Source organism: Neopelma chrysocephalum, unplaced genomic scaffold (genome assembly GCF_003984885.1).
Source record: "Neopelma chrysocephalum unplaced genomic scaffold, ASM398488v2 Primary Assembly neopelma1_94, whole genome shotgun sequence".
Classification (NCBI taxonomy): domain Eukaryota; kingdom Metazoa; phylum Chordata; class Aves; order Passeriformes; family Pipridae; genus Neopelma; species Neopelma chrysocephalum.
This window is the reverse complement of record NW_020897756.1, coordinates 1,774,675-1,782,088: the sequence shown is the minus strand read 5'-3', so window position 1 is coordinate 1,782,088 and position 7,414 is coordinate 1,774,675.

Sequence of the window (7,414 nt, the reverse complement as noted above, 5' to 3'; positions counted from 1 at the left end):
CACTAGGTAGCCCTGCCTGCACTGGGTAGCCATTCCTGCACTGGGTAACCCTGCCTGCACTAGGTAGCCCTGCCTGCATTGAGTAGCCATTCCTGCACTGGGTAGCCCTGCCTGCACTGCCCTGCCTGCCCAGCTGTGAATCACAGCCCTGACCCTGTGCAGGCTCCAGCATCGCTGCCAGCACACACTTCCAATGTTCCTGACTCTTTGGATTGCATGGAGAGGATGCAGAGTGCTGCCTGCTCACTGGTGTGATACCACTGCCAAGCCTCAGAGCCCAGCTCCTCAAACCAGGGTCATTTCTGCTGCTGAAGGCTCTTCCCAGGCTGTTCTCTGTGTCTGACTTTTCCAAAGAGGAGGAGGGTGAACTGGGGATCACGGGGGACCAAAGGGGTTTGGATGGAATCTACACGTGTGTAAGTGGAACACAGCTGTATAATGGAAAAGCACAGTTTGAAATGTCTGTGAAACAGGCCACTGGTGGGCTGAAATGTCAGCACTTCTCTTCTTTTTATGTGGTGGGAGAATAAGATTAAATTCCCCTTCAATGCCGTAGTGGCTTCTGCCTTATTAGAATCATCTCTCATAACATTTTTAGAGCATTGTGTGGAATCCACTTAAACGAATCCCCATGAAATGAAGAGAGCTGTTAGAATAATCTGGCTCTTGTGCAGTGGGCTCTGCCTTGCACAGCAAGGTTTTGCTGTGTGCTTGAGAGGGAGAGCAGGCACCAGCTTCCCAGCTATTCATATTTAAGCATCTCAAAAGGCAGTGAGATACTTGCAACAATATTGTATCACCCTGCTATTTGAGCAAGGAGAGAAAGAGCTCTGAATAATTAAAATCAATTAAAAGGCTAAAGGATAGGGATTCTTCTTGTCTGCTGAGAACATTTTATAGCAGCGGGTAAATGTTTTCTTGCCTTTCCCAATAATTATCTCTCTCAAACACACCTACCCACACACAGGCTTGTGCAGCCACAGTCTCTTCTGGTGTAGGTTTTGGAAGATCTCAAGGTCGGGTATGGGGGCACTTACACCCAGATGGTGGTTCCTGAGGAAAGCAGCTCCAGCTGCCACAACCTGGGCTCTGCTGGGGACCAAAATCTGCTCTCCTAAGTCAGTGCACTCAAATTCTTCTGGAAACAGGTAACTGCTGGCAGGGCTGGGCTCAAAGTGCCAAAAAAAGAATTCCAGTATCTTAGATGGACACAAACCAACAGTGTTGTGTGTGTGTGTGTGTCTGGGAGCAGGGTGGTACCAGAGCACTGTCATCCCACCGAGCTGCAGTTTAGAAGATTAACGTCTATCAGCTTGAAAAAAAATCATAAAAAATCCCAGCTGGCCCCTTGATCTGCCCATCAGCTGACGTCCTGTCTGACTCAGGGCCTCTCCCCCTGCACGCCCACTGCCCTCAGCGTTCCTGGGAGTGCTGCAGCCCCGTGAGGCAACTCGGGATTGCGTTACCTGCTGAGGTGGCACTGATGCAAACAGCCCCGAGAGCTTTCTGCCTCCTCCTGCCCCTTGGCACGCTGCTCTGCCTGCCCTGTCCCTCTACCTCTCCCGACAGCTTTCTCTGCTGCCTCATTCCAAAATCCCATCGCTCCCATCCCATGGAACTCCTGGAACAGGAAGGGATGAGTTGCTGGCTGACCCAGGCCCTGCAATAGAACAGCAGCTTGTGAACAAACACAGAAAGAAGCCTTTGGGTCTGGGTTGGCTTCAGAACAGCTCAGTTTATTTCTGCTGTGGTTTGGGGAGTGCAAACATCTTTACATCAGCAAACAGCACACGATGGGATTTGTATCCCAGTGAGGAATGTGCATGGCTTTTGGGAATGCCAGCTCCTACCTGCCAGCTCCTACCTTGGCACTGCCAAGGGAAGAGCAGCCCTGCACAGTTGCACTTACTCCCACAAAAATTATTATAAGGGTTTAATAGTTACATTTGCCTTTAATAACTCTTGTTCCCCATCAGCACCTTCTTGCCTCCCTCCTCACTTCACTGACTAAGTGGTTTAATTGAAATTATGGAAATATTTTTGAAAAATGCAGTGAACAAAAATGACATCTTTGCTCTTGGGCGAACATGCTCGAAATTTGAATTTTTCTGTAGTTTTCACTGGAGAAAAATCTGTTTGCCATTTTATTTTTGTTTTCTGACAACTGAAATGATAAAAACTTGAAAATATACGTAAAGGGAAGAGAGAAAAAAGCACCAGAGTGTGTCCCAGGTGACCTGTTGTCTGGAAGGAGAAGCTGCTGTGCTGCCCAGCGGGTGCCAGTGCTGGTGGCTATGGGGAGGAGGGGAGGACACAGGTGAGTTGAGGATTCAGGCTTGGACTGACTCAGAGTATTGGAAATGAGTTCATCCCCTTCTGCCCATGAGCCTGGCAAAAGCCAGATTTCTGTGCAGGGCACCAAGTGAGAACACTCAGTGTAAAATAGTTTAAAAGAGTTGGCAAGAAGGTTTCCTCCATCCCTATTTAGGAAGACCTTTTGGTGCACCATCCAGAATTGATCTGGTGCATGATCCAGATGTTTTTAGAACAGCCCATGCACTCTTTTTCCCCTCTGATTTCTCACTCAGCTCCCTTCAGCCCTGTCCCTGCTCTCTGGATTCCTGGAGAGCGTGGAGTGGATCTCTGTGGGTCAGATCATTTCAAACACGGGCCCATTGCCAGCATTTCATTAAGTGAACAACGTGTGAGTGTAACCACCCCCAGTGCTGCTCACGCCCACAGAGCCTCTGCACCAGAGCAGATGTGATGGAAACAGCCCAAGCCAAACAAGCAGGGGAAGATTACCTCCATAATGAGCTAAAAATTAGTTTTGCACCCTCTTGAAGGGATCAAAAAAAACACCCCACTTGTTTTCATAAAATAAACAGTGTTAGTGGCACAGACACACAGGCAGGTACCAGCAGGTGTAAAGCATTTTCTCTCTCAGTATCTCATAGAGAGAGATTTTAAAGATAAATTCAGACTCGAGACTAAATATATCCAAGTGAATCTAAATGGATAGAAATTACTTTTTCCAGCATATAAATCATACCAAATAAAAACCCTCTGAATTTCTTTGCTTCTGATTTATTATCTGGCTAGGAAGTGCTGTCATCACTGACATGTTTAGACAGATTAACACTAACTAATTATACTCTATGAAGTGATTAAGGCTGAAATGTCATTCTTTTACATATATTTTATTTTTTAAAAAAAGCTTTGAAATATACAGAGCACACTGTGTGTGTTGTCCTTTGCCTGTACAGGGTATTCCCTCCAGTTTTAATGTAGAAATCTCACGCACACTTTTCCCCCTACATCCACCTTAAAATACTTTTCTGCCAGCACTGCACATCACTGTCCAACAGCCACGTGCTCTTCTCACCAGTGGTGGTGAAGGAAAGGGACTGGCCATGGAGGCAAACAGCATTTTAATGGAGAATTCCTTGCTCAGCATTAATCTGGAAGCAATGCTGCTCTCATCAGCATCACCACTGCTGGTCTGAGCACAGGCTTTCCTTTTGATCAGGGGAGAAAATGCAGGGGTTTGTTGGGAAGAGAAGGCAGCCAAAATGCAGTCAGTGTTCCTGGGCACGAAGCCTGGGGGTTTTCCCCACTGGCTCCCAATTTTCTGTCCTTCTGATCCTACTCAAAAGGGACCAAAGGAGACATTTTAAAGGGAAGTCCCTTCCTGGTTGTTCTCTGCCCACATGGACATTTTCTTCCTCTCACCAGCCCTCGGTGCTCCATCCAAGAAACACAGGGAGGGGAAAGCAGGGAAGGGGAGCAGTGTAACTCATTTCAAAGAAAAACTTTTTTCCTCATCAGCAGAGCTGAAAGGCTTTGAAACAGCCTCACTTTCTGCACCACACAAACAGCTACACACACTTCTTTTGCTTCCCCTCTTTTTCTCCCAGGAGGAGAGAAGTTAAGAACCTGGGAGATTTTTTATAGTTCTCCATTACTTCAAAATGAACACTTTAATTCAAATTTCAGCACAGTTTTGCTCTTGTTCTTTTTTTTTTTTTTTTGTAAATGAGACATTGAATGAAAGGACTACTTTATCCATTTCTTTTCTAGACATTTTTGGGGGTGGAGTGATCATTAGAACTTACTGATACACGAGTCTTTGCAGTTTGCAATTTAGCTTACATTGAGTAATAGTTATTTGTCTGAGTTAAATTAATGTTGATGGATTTCTTTCATATTTCTTCCTCACTCTGAATAAGGTTTACTGAATGTAGCTTTTAAATGTCATTATATATGTGGTGTTAATTCACATCTGCATTTTTGTGCTGGGAGGGGTAACCTATTTTCTGCTTCCACTCTCTGTAGCAAGGCTCACATGTTTCAGGGGCTAGTTCTGCCATTCACAGCTTTCAAAGAGCCCTGATTGGCTTCAGTGGGAGTTAAAAGCACTTCAGGGCTTTAAGAAAGAGGTCTGATCAGTTTTTAAAGTGTTCAAAGCTGAATGGATTTAACTATTATCTGTGAGTTTTCAGAAGTTTCTTTCAGCGACAATATGATCCTCGGTGCACTTAGTGTGGTTTTTTACAAGGATTTGATATATTATGGCAATAACTGCAGAGCAAATGCTACTTACAAGGAGTCAAAATCAGTTGTCCATCCCTCAGAAGGTCTCAGCCCGTGGATGTGATGTGGGCAGGCTCGGCTGGGACACCTTGGCACAGCCAGACATGGGAGCTCCTGGGCAGGCAGGGACCTGGAGCCCCAACCACGCTGAGCAGAACTTAGGACAGATTTATATCACCCACTCAAACCTTGAATTCCCCCAGGGACCAGCTGTGCTGTCTCCCCTCTGCCCTCCCCATCCCAGCTGTGCCCGGCTCTGCAGGGAACAGACCCTGCTGGATGGACCTGAGGATGGACCTGTGCCCGTCCACAGACACCTGAGGGACACTGATGTCTGTGCCTGGAAAGGGCTAAAATGCTCGACAGACATGAAGATTGCTGGCCAAAGCACCTTGGAGTTGAGGTTTGGAAGTATGACAAGCACATTGCTCCATGTTCCTGTGATCCATCTCCCTGATCCACCACCACCCCGAAAAATCAGCTCAAGCACCTGCCCAAGGCTTGGCACATGGTTAGTGCTGCCTGAAATGGGGCAAACACACCAGTAACATCCCTTTGAGTCCAAAACCCAGCTAATGGAAATTGGAATGGTGCCACTGATTACAAGGGACTATCCTAATTAGCACCAGGCAGAGAGACAGAGCTTTGTGAAGCACAAACCCCACCTCTGCACTGTGTCCCACCAGAACCCAGCAGCCCCAACTCTGACCTTTCAAATCATATTAGTTTGGTAATCTCAGTTACAATAGTAAAGTGCTCTTGAAGAGATATGATGAATACTGAGGCTTACGTGTGTGTTTGCATAGAACAGATATATCTATCAAACTGACAGCTGACTTCTAGTTAATCCTTTATAATTGTGTTTTCTTGAGAATATTATGGAATGTCTGATTTGAGGGGAAAAAAACCCACACATAACCACATAACCCTGTTGATTTGTGGCAGAACTGTGCGTGTGTATGGCTTTGCACGTGAAGCTGATCAATACGTGTCATTAGTGTCCACATACATAATTTTTATGGCTCTTTTTAATAGGGTTTGCTTTATGTTTTATTTTGAGATTGCTAATGAAAGACAGCTATTTATTTAGAGGTCAGCATTAAGCTTGTTGTGATGAAATATGTATTTACTTTCTTTGTACTTGATAAGAATAATGCATGTACGCTTATTATGTCGGCAGTGTGAGATTTATGATCTCCACCACTGTTAATGTCTTGGCTTTTCAGTGCTTAGATTTCGTAAACGAGCTGATAAGTAGACACACTGTTGTTACTTAGCAACCTTAATTGAAATTTTTTTTAAACAAAATACTTTCATTTTGGAATTTCCCAGGTAATTTTTTTTGGCACTTCTTCATGTGTTTGCTTTCTGTTTTCCTCAATTTGTTACAAGAAGATGCCTCGGTTGGTTTTTTTCCTCCCCCTTTTTTTTTTAATTAAAAGAAAACAGGAGAGCTGACAAGGAAAGCAGGTTTCAGCCGGTGACCCACAACTTCTCCTTCCCTCCTGGTTTTTTCCCCTGGCTTGTGTCAGCAGAGGTTTTACGAGAAATCGGAGCGGGTCCTCTCGCCACGACCTCTTTGCAAGTTTTCAACAGCACATAAACCTGCTGCAAAGGTTATTGGCAGCCTGTTGCAGCCAGGCTGCTGCCCAGGAGCAGGGCAGGCAGGGCAGGAGGTGCTCCAGTGGGACAGGCTGTGTCCCCCGGCCACCAGCAGGACCTGAGTGAGTCAACACCCACTGGGTCATCACCCCCAGCAGAGGATCAGCCATGAACCCCCTCCCCTAACCCTAACCCTGCCCTAACCCTGGGCTGATGTTACTGCTATTAATGCTTCTCTAATGATTCTTTCTTTCTTTATTTTTTTAGCCATAGGCTCCCTGGCAGCTGACAGGTTGTCCCTGAGTGCCTTTGGAAACCCACCTGTAATGCAAAGTGAAATGTTTGGTTAAGTCACACATCAGGATCTCTGGTTTCCTTTTAGAGAAGAAAAAAAAAAAGAAACCCAACCCCAAAAAACACAACTAAACAAAGGAAAAAAAAAAATCCCTGTGCTCCTATCTTACACTGCCATTGATCTTCCTTGGTAACTTCCATAATTGTCTGAGTCTTTGGGTGCTGGGTGAGAGATCACACCCTGTAATCGTGGCTATGATCCTTCAACAATTATTCATCCTCTTCCTCCTCGAGCTCTTTATGGGGGCACAAATGTTCACAGGGGTGAGAGACCTGTATCAGTTCAATCCCTCTGCCTTTTTCCTTTGAGCTTTGGTGCATTCAATACCTTTGTCAGATGTAATTATATCTGAGTAATGAGGAGATGAGTTCTGAGCCGAAGTGAAATAGTTACAAGGTGTGTGAGCTTGTCCCACACACAGAGGCAGGAATTACAGGCTGAGGAATAAAAGTTTTTCTTGTCAGTGTGATCTGAGAGGTGTCAGAGGAGCAGCAGCTACCAAGAACAGAACAAGCCAGGGCTGATTTGACCTGGCTCCGTATGCAGATGGCAGAAAACACCTGGATCCTAACATTTGTTTAGAAGAAAAGCATATAAAAAAAAAGTAGAAGCAGTGCAGCACGTCAATCCATTAAAAAAAAAAAAAAGAAAAAGATATTTTTAGCAGAGGCCCCAACTTAGTAAAAATCATCCACACTGTATCTAAGAAGCCATTCCAGTAAACTCAGGAGGGGCTGGGATATGTTGTCTGAATGCCCCAATTGCCCATCTCATCCCAAAAGTGCCTCCAAGACACTGGGGTTGCACCAGCTTTACAACTGAGAGCAGAGTCACTCTGTCCAGGCTGAGTTTTATAGTTGGATT